The following is a 16,158-nucleotide window of genomic DNA, read 5'->3' as shown; positions in this document are numbered from 1 at the left end:
CCTTATCAAGGAAGAATCATATAAAAAGTAGTGAACATGGTAATTTGACATTGCTAGACATTTGCTGTTCAGGCTTAAAGAATGATTATGGATATTTAAGTCAAATTTCCCCAGATCTCACCTTCTGGCAAGTAGAAACTGTACCACAAAAACAACAACAAACTGTATTTATTTGGCTCCACCCCAGCCATAATTTTGGCTCCTCTATACCTTAGGGGGTGGTCTCTCCTTTTGGCTGTCAAGTCTCCCCAAAAAACACTGATCAATCAAAGTTATTTAGACTCACCGCAACATAGGAGACCACTACCTTAAAGTCTAAATAGTGTCTCAGAAGAGGGGTGGCAGGATAGGGTATTAAGGGCTGGGCTGGGTGATTTTAGGGCAGGTCTTCCAAGGAGAATTGGGAAGATTTTATAACATGACAGCTAAAGATAGGCAGGCACAGGGAACTGAGAATATTGACCTGAGTATTAATGGGCAATATGTTATTCTTGTTAAGTAAATTCTTTTCCTTGACTCACAATTTTATCTTTCAGGAAAATGTGCTTCCTGGAACAAGTAGCTAAGTTTGCTTCTTCTCAGAAGTTTTTTGGATTTTTTTTTCTTTTTGGCCACAGCCCAGCATGCAGGATCTTGGTTTCCCCGACCAGGGATTGAACCCAGCCCCCTGCAGTGGAAGTGTGGAGCCTTAGCCATTGGACTATCAGGGAAGTCTTCTCAGAAGTTTTTAACATAAGAACAGAAAACTATGCCCAGGTCAATTGTTGTTTTACAGGGTGACAAGGAATTATGCTGGTTTCCTTTACTCTGGCTTGTTAGGGTATTGTTACATCAATGGTGAAAACACAACAATGCCCAGATACCCACCAAAGGTACCAGTGCTCACTAATGCCCAAAGGAAACAATACTTACTGAAGGCGCTGTGATGTCCAAGAAGAAACATGGACTTCCTTGCCTCTTTTCTTTCACTCTATTACATGGGCTACAAAGCACTTCAGATTAACGCTTGCCAATGTGTTAAAGAGATTTTTCTGAAATTGCTCCTTTAGTTTTTTGCTTGCTCTTAATTATTGTTCCCCTGGCAGAGACTGAGGTAGTGCAAGATTATGGTGGCTGCTTTAAATTTGAATATACAATGCCACATGCCTCTGACATTCTCTCCTAGTTCTGAAAACTTTTCAGTATTCCAGCAATGCTGCCTTCTCTTAGGATTCATTCACTCCCAGGAGGCAACTTCATTCCTTATGCAAATAAATGTATGGGCTCATCTCCTGGAGTCTCCCAACACATCTAACCTGCCTAAACTCTAAGGACAACACATTTTATCCTCTCAAATCAAGCCTTCCATTGCACGTTGATTTAAATTATAGACAATTTGAAATTTTGTTGGCTTAAACAAAAAGCATTTCTTTAAATAAATCAAAGTGGTTCTTACTTACTAAGCCATGGATGTTCTGCCCCTATTATAAACAATACCTAAAACTTAGAGCACTAAGGCATGTGCAAATATTCCTGTTTTACAATTACAATGACTTGTTTCCAGGCTATTTAAGAAGGTTCCATTTTGTGTGTGTGTGTGTTTTAGTGATATACATATAATTCAAAACTTGGGCAAACTTTGAGAGACTCTGAAGGACAGGGAAGCCAGGTGTGCTGCAGTCCATGGGGTTGCAAAGAGCCAGACAAGACTGAGCAAGTAAACAACAACAATATCATTCACAAACAATGACTATAAAGGGGGAAAAGTCTGTTGAATAAAATGTCCATAACTTATTTTCTCTTCTTTCCTGGAACTAGTATTTTCCTGTCTAAACTGTGACATTTCTCATATGGCAGAATGTTGTCTTTACATGTGACCCTTGGTGAAAAAAGCCAGCTCTCTTTCCTAGTTGGCTAAATTTGCTTTTGTTGCTCATCGGGTCAACTTCAAATTATTTTGGAAATAAATTCTAAGTTCGGCCTTTGAGTCATGAAAGCATGTTTCACGATAGACAAGCAGTGATAACTTCCAAACAACCCCCACCCGGGAGCTGCTCTGGTTCAGCACTTGGAGAAGCCTGACTCGAAAGCCTTTAATAAATCCTTTTTTTTGGTGAAATTGTTGATAAGATAAAGGGTACTGACTGTCCATTTATCCACATCTGATTTAAGAAGCTATCTAGAAAAGCTGCCTTCACAAACATATCCTTACTTAGTGCCTTTAAACAAAAAGTTAAATGGGCTTCCATCCAGCCACGTCCTTCAGGGCATTAGAGAATCTGTCCTTCAATCTCACTGCTCTTAAAAGTTGCTAGACTTAAATTCAGTTGACAAAAGTGAGATTCAGTGTCTGTCTGCCTGTAACAGTGATTGGGTATATAAAGGGTTGAGTTTGGAGATTTAAGAGAAATTGGACCTTTTGAAATCGCTTGGATTCAGGGAGGTTTGTTATAATTCGGCTGCCTCCAAAAAAATCTAAATGAGGTTGATGATGAAGAATTATTGACTGCACAATGAAGAAGCATCAATGGGCACAATTAATGCTAGGAAACAGGTTGAGACATCTCAGCTCAGGCCTCCTGCCATCTGGCCCAGAAGCAGTCACTCTAACCAGAATGACACCAAAGGTCGGCGGGAGCAGGCACCTTAAGTCCCGCTGCCGGGCTCCTGGATTTTATTTCTCATGTAAGGGAATCTGATCTGTTATTCCTCTGGCTCCTGTGGGCCTTAAATTCACATAATCAACATATCACTGCCAGAGACTTAGTAAGAGCTGAGGCGATTTAAAGGTGAGTGGAGAATAATCATGTTCCCAAGCCAGATGCCTTCAGTTCTACAAAGAAATAAAAAGTCCATCTCAGGTTCCAAAAAGTAAGCCAAATTGCCCTGGTGAAAAAGACTTCCTTCTCATCCCACGTGTGCCAGTAGCTATATTTTACATCCTGGGAGGGCTGGCCATTTGCAAAAGTTTAGAGAAGTGTTTCTCAAAATGTAGTCCGCAGACCCCTAGGGATTCCCAAGGCTATTTCTGAGGGTACTGGAGGTCAAAACTATTTCCATAATAATATTAAGATGTTATTTGCCTTTTCCACCATTTGACATTTGTGATGATGGTGCAAAAGTAATGCGGGATAAAACTGCTGGCTTCTTAGCACAAACCAAGGAAGCGACATTAAACTGTACGAGTAGTCACTGTATTTTTTATTGCCACGTAAAAAGAAAATACTAATTTCTCTTAAGAATGTACTTGCTGTGCATTGTGTCCGACACTTTGTGACCCCATGGACTGTAGCCTGCCAGGCCCCTCTGTCCACTGGGGTTCTCCAGGCAAGAATACTGGGATGGTTTGCCATGCCCTCCTTCGAGGGATCTTTTCAACCCAGGGATCGAACCCAGGTCTCCCACATTGCAGGCAGATTCTTTGCTGTCTGAGCCACCAGGGAAGCCCCAGAATACTGGAGTAGGTAACGTATCCCTTCTCCAGGGCAACTTTCCGACCCAGAAACAGAACCAGGGTCTCCTGCATTGCAGGTGGATTCTTTACCAGCTGAGCTACCAGGGAAGCCCAAGAATGTACTTGATGAAGCTCTAAAAATACTGATTTTACTAAATCTCAACCCTGAATCCACATCTTTTTCACATTTTGTGCGACAAAATGGAAAGTAAGTACACATAAAGTACTTAGAGGGCATATCAGGTACAGTGGCTGTCTCAAGGAAAAACATTCATGCCATCATTTGAGTTGGAAGGTGAACTATCTGCCTTTTTTTGTGAAACATTATTTTCACTTGAAAGAACTGACAAACTATGACTATTCAAACTTGGGCATTTGGCAGACATTTTCTCAAAAATGAACAAAGTTAGCCTGTCACTTCAAGAAAAACAACTGACAGTATTTGATGCCAATTAGAAAATTCAAACTTTTGAATAAAAATTAGAATTTTGAAAATTCTGTATCTGCCTCCATGATCCTGGCAGCTTCCCAGTACTAAAGATTTATCTGATGAGATCAGTGGTAATTAATAATGAATGTAATTTTTGAAACTGTATAATGAAATGTGTCAACACTTGGAAGTTCTGCATAACTCAGTGAACCAATATTTTCCAAATGACCAATGGTTGATATTACAAAATCATACATAATTAAAAGACCCACTTAAAATCAAAACAGCAGTGGATATGAGTATAACCGAGTATGAAAACTTCACTGCTGTTTCAGATTTCATATTGCAACTAACCTTTAAGAAACTACTATTTGTTGAGTTTGGTTTTGTTTTAAAGAATATTCACAATTATCTGAAAGGCTATTCTAATAGTCCTCCCTTTTCCAACAATACATCTATATGAACCTAGATTTTCTTCTTCAATTTCACCAAAACCAAACATCACAAAAGACTGAACTCAGAAAAAGGTATGAGCATACAGCTGCTTCTATTAAATTAGATATTAAAGAGATTGGCAAACATTTAAAACAATGATACTCATCTACCTTTTTTTCTTTTGGAAAATATATTTTTCATACAAATGTATAATTTATGTTAGTGTGTAATAGCTCATTATTATTATTATTTTTAAATGAAATAATATTTTATGCTTCTTGATATTTCACATAAACAAAAGCTCTTTAGGGTCCTGAATGATATCTAAGAGGTTAGGGTACTCTGGAAAATAAAATGTTTAATAACTGCTACTCTAGGTGATCTTTAATGCTCTTTTACCTTCCCTCTCAGAGACACTGCCTTCTCCACATTCATGCCCCTAAACTCAATCCCATCCAAATCAAATTGCCCAGAAGGTTCTAGAATTTCATTTTCAAAATTACCTGATGGTGACAAGAAGAAGGGAAAGAAAGATCAAGATCATTTAAGTGCTAAGCATTGTGCCATGAACCTAACACATGGTATCTCATTTAATTCTCACAACAGCCCTATAAGATAATGATATGACCAAATAGTGGGGCAATGGGACATAAGGGGAGTCAATGTTATTGTGGGGGTCAGCAAAACCACATGTTCACTAAGAATTATGTATAGACAAAATAAATAAAAACATCTTACAAATACCACAGTAAATTTCAAATAAATGTGGGTGTTGCTATACCTAAAACTTCATTGTAAAGCATTATCAAATTCATGAAAGCTTTGATCATTGCTTTTTTAAAAATTTCAATGAATCATGACACAAATGTGAGAGAGAAAAAACTTTCTGACAATGAAAAGGGAACAAAGCAATCCCTGCCTTTGAAAAACATTGAGAATCACTGCATTGTAGCATTATAACTACACTGAATCCACAGCGAAACCACAACTTTCAGGACAATGCTACACTGTTTAGAATGATAGCTTTATCACTAAAAAGCCCACTTTTGCCATCAAAGTATTTAAACCTCTAGACAGGGAAGTCAGTACACACAAATGAAAGGCTAACTAACAGCCAGTACAGTAGAGAGTTGGATGAGGGAAATAGATACAAAGTGCTGTAAGAATTCTGGAGACACAGAGAACTTCTGGCCAAGATGATTTTGGATGAACTAAGACCAGATCTTTAAGGACAGAATTTAAATGGGCACAGAAGACAGTGACTAGGGAACCACATGGACGAACACAGATGTAGAAAACAAGTGTGCTCAAGGGCAATATAGCTGAATCAATCAAAGGCTCATATAAGGAAACTCATATAAAGGCTCATATACAGTTGGGAAAGGGAGTTTAGGACCAGATGTTGAAGGGTCTGGATGGGTTAATGAGGAGTATAAACTTATCCCTCTAGGCCACTCAAAACCATCAAATAAAGATAAAAAAATGAAAGGGAGCAGAGTGTAGTATAGATTGGCAAAATGGGACAGGAATCAGACAGTTCTATGAGGAAGCAATTCACTGTTCAGGACTGAGATCATTCAGGTCTGAGTGACGAGCATGTGGGAGACCCTGAAAGACCAGAGTTTGGTGGCTAACTTAATGGGAGTAGGGGAAGAAGAGGAGGGGAAGGGAGATGTCCTCAGGTTTTCAGGCCCTAAAGACTATCATGTGATCCAATTAGGAAGGAACCAGTTGGCCTGGGGCACATTGGCTTCCTCAACATCCTCATATGTTTGGCCCTGGTCCACCAGAGGGGCTGAGGCCTGTGTTTAATGACATGGGGAAGTTTTGTCTTCATCTGCAAAGGTAATCAGAACAGTATCCTGAACTCATTACTAATCAATTCTTCAGCCTTTTGGGAGACACTTGCCCCTCCCCACCCTGTGATAGTAAGACTTGAATTTTAAGGCTGCAGCTGCCCACTCACTACCCCAGCCCACGTCCAGGCTACTCCCCTCACTGAGCAATTCTGCTGGACTTTCTCTGGGTTTTTGGACCAGCAATGCCTTTGGACTTGGCCTGGCTTCTCGAGGATGCTACCTTGGACTGGGGGCCTTGATTTTGTACTGACATCTGGGCTTTCTGATCCATGACTCAACTGTACTCGGCTTTACACCACAGCTATGGGTAAGAGGCGCCTGCCTCGACTTCCTGTGTTGCTCCCACAGGCCCTCTTAAACTCTACTTTTTCCCCATCGGCTGGAAAGCTAGATTAACTGGGCTTTTTGCATAGAAGTAGGCTCAGTTCTGATGGAGAAGGCAGTGGCACCCCACTCCAGTACTCTTGCCTGGAGAATCCCATGGACGGAGGAGCCTGGTGGGCTGCAGACCATGGGGTCGTGAAGAGTCAGACGCGACTGAGCGACTTCGCTTTCACTTTTCCCTTTCATGAATTGGAGAAGGAGATGGCAACCCACTCCAGTGTTCTTGCCTGGAGAATCCCAGGGATGGGGGAGCCTGGTGGGCTGCCATCTATGGGGTCGCACAGAGTCAGACACAACTGGGGCGACTTAGCAGCAGCAGCAGCAGGCTCAGTTCTGAAGAGTGCTTGGCAATAGTGAAAACGAAGTGGATCATAGAAATAAGGAGAAGGACAAGGAAAAAACTAAAGGTGAACAGTTTCAGCCTGGAGAAGGGGAGGGAGGGTGGCATAATGATGAGATAATCGTCCTCAGGTACAGAAAGGGCTCTGTTGGAGAAAGGAAACCTGGCTGTCCTCCCATCCAGCCAAGGACAGACCAAGGGCTTAGCTACAGCACAAGGGATTTACAGAAGATAAAAGAATTTCTTGGACAAATACGGCAATGGGTTTCAGAGGGGTTTTGTGTAATTACTTTCTCAGGAGATGGCTAAAAATAGCATAGCTCCTCTGGTAGCCAGAAGGTGAAGAGGTGGATGTGGACAAGCAGAAGGTGAACCTGGGTCCCTTCTTACCACCCCTTCCACAACTCCCCCCTTCTTTTACTGTAGGAACAGAGATTCTGCACTCTGTCAGGCACCCATGGAAGAGCTGTGAACCTTTCTCCAAAGCAAAGGCTCTTGGTCAATTCCTTATATTTTTAGAAAACAATCAGCAAGTAAAGCTATTGCCTCAGTGGTTACCAAGGCACTGTAGTGGTGATAAGTCCAAAAGCCATACAGGCAATTTCTGACTGAATGATATCATAAGCAGACTAAAAACTGTTTCTTTAACTAAAGGGTTGCATGGCTGGTTTTTAATTAGAATGGATTAATACAGTGTTCCCATTTATTAAAAAAAATTAAAATTGAAAGGAAGGAATTGCAATGAGGTAATTAAAGTAAGGAAAATATCCTCCAGATCCTCTCCCACCCAAATATAATGCTTAAAAAGACAGGGGAAATTAAATAAAACTTTGTTACTCTTTATATACCTTGATAATCTCTGTGTTTAACATGTCAAGGGTATTACATAGTTATACAAGTTCCTAGTGTGTATATATTTTTATACATGTACATGTGTAAGTTTATTCACAAGTGTATACCTGGTTTTGTACCTATATAATCATATAAACACATGCATAGATTGCTTTTTGTTTACAATCGTATATGGCAATGTAGGTACCACATTTTTTGTGGTACCAACCTGTACAGGTACCACTTTTTTTTCTAGTTCCAGAATGGTATTAACACAGAGGTCCTCAGATAAATAACCATTTCCTTCTCAACTGACTTACTTGGCAAAATCAAGATGTTTGCCTGCTAGTGCACAAGACAACCTACCGGATTCTCCACTGAAAAAATATGAAATGTTTCACTGAGTCTTCCTTCTAAGAAGCACTGATAAGTAACTGGTAAGCTTTCCCTTGTTTCTTGTGGCAACATCCTTTGACCTATGTAACTGTAGAAAGGTGTTAAAAGGGGAAAGAAAAGCAGGAAGAAGGCTGTATGTGTTTCATCATTTATTGAATTAAAGGTTTTACCTTTTTATGTATGTAGCACTATGCCTCCATATTAACGCCAAACCCATCAATTTACTAAGTCCCATCAGAACAATTCTGTCTCCTCAAGAGCTTTCATATCTGTCCCCATCTCTTCATCCCATGCCACCTCTCCCTTGGATTACTGTAATGGCCTCTTAACTAGTCCCCCAGGCTTCAGTGTTATTCTTCTCCAAGTGTTCTCCATACCATCACCAGTTTACTCTTCATTAAACAGAAATCGAATTGTGACAATGGTCTGATTTACATTGTTCAGTGGTTCCCAGATGCCTAGAGGATCAAGTCCAGACTCAGAAACATAATCCTTTAAGGCCCTTTCCATCTGGCCTCTGCAAACTATCCTGCCTGACACTAACCCCTCCTCAGCCACTCTTCAAGCTCCAACTCTAGCAAATAATTTCCAGCCTAACCCAACAGGTTTTCACCGCCCCCCCAACATCTTCATGTTTTCCAGCAGCCTGGCCTTTCTGCCTGGAGCTCTCTCTTCTCTGCTTGCTCCCTTGGTTTTCTCCAATAGATGCTATAAAACTCAGGTTCGACTTCATCTCTTCCAAGAGACTCTATGCCCAGTCTCATCTCTTACACACATTCTTACGACAACTGCAGTATTACCCGAGTACCAGAAAAGAAAGAGCTCAAAAACAAGCAGAGAGGGCTTCCCTGGTGGTGCAGTGGTAAAGAAATCACGTGCCAGTGCAGAAGACACAGGTTTGATCCCTGATCCGAGAAAACCCCACACGCCATGGAGCAATTTAACCCATCCACCACAACTACTGACCCTGTGCTCGAGAGCATGGGAGCCACAACTCCTGAAGCCCGCGTGCTCTAGAGCCTGTGCTCCACAAGAGAAGCCACCGCAATGAGAAGCCTGTGCACAACTAGAGAGTAGCCCCGGCTCTCCGCAGCTAGAGATAAGCCTATGCAGAAATGAAGACCCACCATGGCCAAAAATAAACCAATAAAATGTAAAAATAATCAGCAAAGATTTCTGAAAGAATCTAATATTCATCAAAAAAAAGAATCAAACTACTTATCATGGGGAAAAATCTAAACTAATGTGAACTTTCTTCTATTTATTTTTCTGTTATTTTTAAAACTTTATAGTGAAATATATATATATATATAAAAGTGTGCAAATTGCTAATATAAATAGCTTCAGATCAAGAAATCTAATATTACCAGTAGCTCAAAAGCTCCCTTGTGGGACCTTCCAGTCACTCAAATGGCAACCATTCCTGACTTCTAACAGCATAGATTAGTCTTGTGTATCTTTATGTTTCATATACATAGAATCATAAAATTCAGCTTCTTTCATTCAATATAATGCTTGTGATAAACACTCATAATGTATGTAGCTGTAGTTTCTTCATTGTTATTGTAGACTAATACTCAAGTATTTACTTACTCTACTGCTGATGGGCATCTGGGCAGCTTCCAGTTATGAACTATTACAAAAGCGCTCCTCTGAACATCTTCTATACCGTCTTCTGGGTAACATATGTGTGCATTTTTGTTGGGTAAACATTAGGTTGAACAATATGAAATTGCCAGTATTTATTTAACCATTTGACCTACTAAGATGGCAACTTATCACTACCTAGAGGTGGAATTGGTGGGTCATAGGTTACACGCATGTTTCGCTTTACAAGATACCAGCCTAATCATTTCCTGCAGTGGCCATACCAATTCATAATCTCCTCAGCAGTATATAAGAGTTCTGTTTATCTACATCCATTTTTATTTTAGCCATTCTGAAGGGAGGGGTATACAAATGAATCACATTGTGGTTTCAACCGTTATTGAAGCTAAGCACCTTTTCATATTTTTGTTGGCAGTTTAGATATCCTACAAGTTCAAGTCATCTACCCAATTTTCTATTGAGTTGTCTGCCTTATTAATCTATTATTATTTAGATTTCACAGCTGACAGCATTGTAATTCTTTCATTGCTCAGCTCTAGAAATGTTCTTATCCAGTTCTATGCCCAAAGAAATCTGTGTTCACCTCTGTACTATGATACACCACACTGTTGAAACTGTTATTTACATATCTACTTTTCCTTATGAATTGTTAAGTAAGTTTTAAATCGCCAAATAATTGGGAGTTAGAGCTCTTATTCATCATTGTATTCCCACCCCTAGAACAATATCTAGCAAGTGGTTCAATAAATATTTCTTCAGTTAACTGATATGCATTTAACATGGTATTCTTTGTAAATTTTTATTAATTATCTTTATACTCCTTTGTCTAAGTTTACTCCAGCAAACAAAGCTATGTGAAATATAGCACTCTGCCCTTTCTCTACCACTTTACAAAAGAATAGCACTAGTTGAAAAAGCACAAAGACAATGATAAGAGCAAAGCAATAGCACTTTTCTAGTTAATGACTACAAATAATAAGCAATAAAAATCTCATATAATTGAAAAGAAAAATCAAGATCTTAATAACTTGAAAAGGCATTGAAGGGCAGGTAATTTACATCAAGAGAAGTAAAAAACCAAAGAGCTAATTAGTAAAATTAAACAACCAGTCACACTTAATATATTTAATAAAGTATTAGTAAAGTTGAAATTAATGACATCTAGAACTTATCAGGTTTTACAAAATGTGGCACCTTCTTACATTCTTCATTATGCTTGCTATTATAGTTATTGACTCACACATCCACTTCCCCCAGTATATCATAACTTTCTTACGGACAGGACCCTTTCCTGATCCAGTTCTGTTATAAAATGATGTATGTACCCTCATACAGACAACCTTGCTAAAAAGTAATTTGTCAGTATATTTCAAAACTTTATACATGTCCCCTTTGGTCAATAAATTCACTTGTAAGTATTTATTCTAACAGAAACAAGAGGACAGGAAAAAATTCTACACATTAAGCTATTTATCTCTCTGTTGTTTACAATGGGTCCAAATCAAATCAATAATAAATTTCTAACAATAAAGAAGTGATTGAATAAATTGTCACAGGAACTCTAAAGATTATGCTGCCATTAAAATGGAAGATTATTAAATACAGTGGATGCATGCCAATACTATTAAATGAAAAAAATCATGCAAAACCCCATTATGCTCTAAGATTATACATATAATGGTGCATGGATGCAGGGAGCAACATGGAAAATGACAAATGAAAAAGAAATAATTGGAAATTCTAAGGTTCTTGGATAAAAAGAGTTTCTTAAATGCTGTTACCATGCATTCGTTCATTACCCACCAGCTACTCTCCTAGACACAGCCACCAGCATCTCTCACAAGAATGAATGTCACAGCCTCCAGCTGGTCTTCCTACTTCCTCCTCTGTTCATCCACAGTCTAGGCTCAACACAGCCAGAATCATCCTGGAAATCACCAGTTAGATCTTGTCATTTTTCTGCTCAAAAGTTTCCAATGTCTTCCCATCTCACAGAGTGAAAACAAGTTCTTAGAATGGTCTATGTGGCCATCAACCATCTGAATGGTAGTTTGCATTCTGACGTCATCTTGTACCTTGCTCTTCCTCGTCTCATTCTGTTCCAGCCACACTAGTCTCCTTTGTTCCTCAACATCCTAGGGATACTCTGACCTGAAAATGGGAAAGTTTTATTTTACATCGAAGCCAATCCTATTTTTCTTAGCTATTTTATTATCACAAGTATGCATGAGCATTTGGTATTTTCCATTTCTCCTAAAGCCATATAATTTAGTCTTTGGAGAATTCATTTGAGATGAAAGGAATCTATCTCTGTGCACCTTCCAGAGTTAACTGGAGAATGCTAGGGTGGATTTGTCATATATGGTCCATAAGACATTTTTACTTAACAACAGGGGCCAAGAAAGATGAGGAGGGGAAAGAAAAGAACACTGGTAACTGTGGTTATATCTAAGGAGGTGTAAGTCAGGTGAGGGGATAGACTCTAAAGTGAAGGGCCCTCACATCAACAGGGTTATATGAAAGACATGCAAAACTATTTCAGGCAAAACAGTAAAGTCTCTGAGACTGAGAAGGTAGGAAAAAGCTTTGGAAATTGGAGAGACAAAAAGAAGACCAGTGTAACTAGGAAAAAAGCAATGGCGACATAGCAATGGAAAAGTGGAGAGCTTGGTCATGCAGGGTCTTTAGGTCAGGGTACGTTGTTAGCATTTATTGTAAATGCAATGGAAAGATCACTGAAGGGTTTTAAAACAAGAGAAATGACAATGCTGTTATCATACTATAGTTTGTGAACCCTGGGGCTAAAGTCACCAAAGTCTTGGATTAATCAAGACCCAGTATGACAGCTAGCACTCTACCTCATGTGTTGTAAGCAGATCTTAAATGGCAGCTGATTTTTCTTCTTATTCTGTAGTAATTATTAGTTCAAAAAATCACCAATGGACCTGGGTGAGGAGGTACCTTCATTATTACTCGTGTTTGTAGAGTAGTTTTAATATGCTGAATGCTTTAAAATGGTTTTATTCAATGCTTACCATAAAATTGAGGCACTCAGTTTTCAGTTCCTAAAAAACCATTTATGCTTAAAAAGGCTTTTGATTGATTTCCTCCCAACAATCTATGTGCACTAACTCAAACTCAATCTGTGCCAGAGCCTGTTGTGTGTGTGCAAATGAGAGTTGAAATGTGAGTCTCCAAGGACTGTGCTTGGTCCTTGTTGATAAGTAAAAATTTCCTCCAGAGCTTTCGTGACAAATCCACCCTAGCATTCTCCTAGACGCACTCCCCAGCAACTCTGGAAGGTGGACAGAGACACATTCCTTTCATCTTAAATGAATTCTCCAAAGACTAAGTTATATGGCTTTAGGAGAAGTGGAAAATACCAAATGTTCATGCATGCTAATTTTATTAACATAACTAAGAAAAAGTAAGATTGGCTTCTGCGCAAAATAAAACCTCCCGGTTTTTAATCCAGCAGTTTAAAGGAAGCTTTAGGCTCTTTAGTTACAGATATTGCTGGGTGAAGGCCATGATTCAGTAGAACTGTATCTACAGCAGCATTTCTTTCCAAATAAATTTTTGTTACATTTTTCCATTGGAATACAAAATGGAGACTTCCAGTAACTCAGACATGGATCAACTTTCCCCCTCACAAAAAAATGATAGTAAAAGTACATCTGTGTCTCTTTTGCTTTTGGACTCTGTGGGAGAGGGAGGGGGGGATGATTTGGGAGAATGGCATTAAAACATGTGTAACATCATGTAAGAAAATAAATAAATAAATAAATTCAGCTGGTAACAAAAAATAAATAAATAAATAAAATTTTTGTTAATATAAAAAAAAAAAGATACTAAAAGTATAAAAAAGGCCACATGAGCAAAAATAACAGACTCCCTCCTAGAAGCAAGCTGAAGTGGCCTGCAGACTACCAGCAGGCTTCCGGCCTTGGAAACTGTAGGCAACAGTGAATGTCAGTGTGCATGATGAGGCGATAAACAGGGTGGTGGCTGGAAAGTCTCAAACTTTCACAGGCCCTCAAGTACCCACAGGCACACACAGGGCTGAACACAGGTAAACTGTGGAAGAGTCTAACAACTAAACTGGGATATCCCAGCCCAGAAATCTAGGACTTGAGGTCACCACAGCTATATGTTTGCCTAATGGAGCAAGTGGATAAGACTGGATTCAAATCTGGCCCTGTTGCTTGTGAGCTAAATAATCATGGGCAAGTTATTCACCTCCTCAACCTTAGTTCCCTTACCTATAAAATGGGGATAACAATAGGTGTCTGAGTTACCTTAATGATGAAACCAGATAAGATACACAAACCATTTAGTGGATGTCAGGCAGATGGTACATGCTCACTATATAATAGGTAGCATACCCGTGAAGAGCAGCTTCTGGACAGCTTTCTGAGGGACTCAAGATGGAACGGTCATCAGGTACAAATACTTGTAAATTCACATCTCCTTCAGTTTTTTCTTAACAGGTGACTATGAAACACAGCCTGAAATCTTCAGTAATTCACAGGTCAAAGCAGGTTTGGAACACCATTCCAATTGCCTGGTAGAGCATCAGAGAATGAGCTCTGAAATCAGACAAAAACAATTTTATTCTTTGTTCCTCCAGTTACTAAGGTGGTCTTGGCAAGTCACACAATTATTCCTCAGCTGTCAAGTGGAAACAGTAACCCATATTTGCAAGACTGTTATGAGGATTGGCTATAAAGCATGCAAGACCCTAGTGGAGTACCTAGGACATTGCAGGTATCAAAAAATGTTAGCTGTTTTTGTTGTAGCCACGCATTCCAGGAAACAAACTCACTCAGAAGGACAATGCAGATAGTGGAGTGCAGTTTATTACACCGGCGGGCCCAAGGCAGAGTCTCCTCTTAGCCAAAGACCCCGACCAGCATTTGTGAAAATCTTTTATACCCCATGTGTACGTGTCTGAACCCACCACCCCAAATTCCTTGAGACTTACACAAACCAAGGAAAATACAATCCCAATAACCCCATCATTCACGTGCTATGTGCTCATGTGCTCAAACAGTCAAACAATTAGCCAATAATCAATAAACCCGAGGTTACACTCCGATAGATACAGAAAAATTTATGGCCTGTCTGGAGGAAGGGGTGATTAGCATATGTTTTCTCTTAGGCGATGAGTAACCTAGATACATCTTCAAGGCTCCCCTGTCTGGAGGGGGTCTTATCCTTCCATTGTTGTTTTCATAGGCACTAAACACAGAGTTCAGAGTCCATTGGAAAGGTGGCCGAGCATGATCAGCATGAACAGGCCTAAGACGGAATCCAGGCCCTATGGATTCCTTCTTCATTTTCATCATGATCATTTTTTAGGCAAAAAAAAAAAAAAAAAAAAAAATCATTTACAAATGCCTGGTCAATCTTGGAAAAAATCTGCCCTAGGTTATTTTATTCATTCATCAAATGTCACTGGGGTGGGAGGGTAGCATAGCTGTTACCAGGGAACAGATTCCACTGACTTCTAAATCAGTTTGGAAATTGACAGAGTTCACTTCTAAATGATAAACTGTACTGTTCTTTTTGCTTAGGACATATGCAGACATTTCAGCCTAACTGCCAGCATAAATGCTACCTAATATTTTTGGTAGCTTTTACATTGCTGATTTTAACTTAATCATTTAGTGCTTCTGTCTCTGTGAAGTTACGTCTCAAGCCAGAATTAATTTGAATGGTACTTTTGTGGCTTGTACGTGGACACTCATCTTTGTTTCTTGGACTCTGAGCCTCAATTTGTCTTTTAAATGGACAAAGCATAAAACATGAATATGAATAAGAGCATTTTTCAGCTCTCATTGAGAGGGTAAGAGGCAGGAAGGCTAGGGGCCCCCAAATGGAGGAAACAGGCTGCAAGTGTCAGACGTTTTTTCTCTCTCTCTTAAGTGGCAGGAGGAAACAAACTCTAAGTGTCAGATTTTTTTCCCCTTCTCTACACAAAATTAAAAGGTTTCTTTTAAAATTCTGTGTTGCCATGAGGACACCTGATTCCACCTGAACTTAACTTTTTTTAGGCCTTGAGCTAGCCAATGCGTTTATCTTATGCAAATGTTTTTCTTAAGCTATGCTAATGTTTACCTCAGACTCTGTCTTTCTTCAAGTCGGTTCCCTAGGATTCAGAACCGACTTGACAAACCAGTATGTTTTACTCAACAAACCAGTATGTTTTAAGCTATGTTAATGAGACTAGGTATTTGCTTGGAAACCCACCTTTCTTCAAGATCCATGTTAATAGTTTTAGGGCCCAGGATGACTCACCTTGTGCCAATGTTATCTCAAAATGCATGTTGTGGGTGAGGGGCCTGAGTTTTGAGACATTTCCTTTCTCTAATTAGCAGTCTGCTAGTAGGTATATAACTTCCTGCTAAAGACTAGCAGGGGGGCACTCTTTCTGCCCCCT

This window comes from Bubalus bubalis, chromosome X (genome assembly GCF_019923935.1).
Source record: "Bubalus bubalis isolate 160015118507 breed Murrah chromosome X, NDDB_SH_1, whole genome shotgun sequence".
In the NCBI taxonomy this organism is placed as follows: domain Eukaryota; kingdom Metazoa; phylum Chordata; class Mammalia; order Artiodactyla; family Bovidae; genus Bubalus; species Bubalus bubalis.
Note: the sequence above shows the minus strand (reverse complement) of the source record.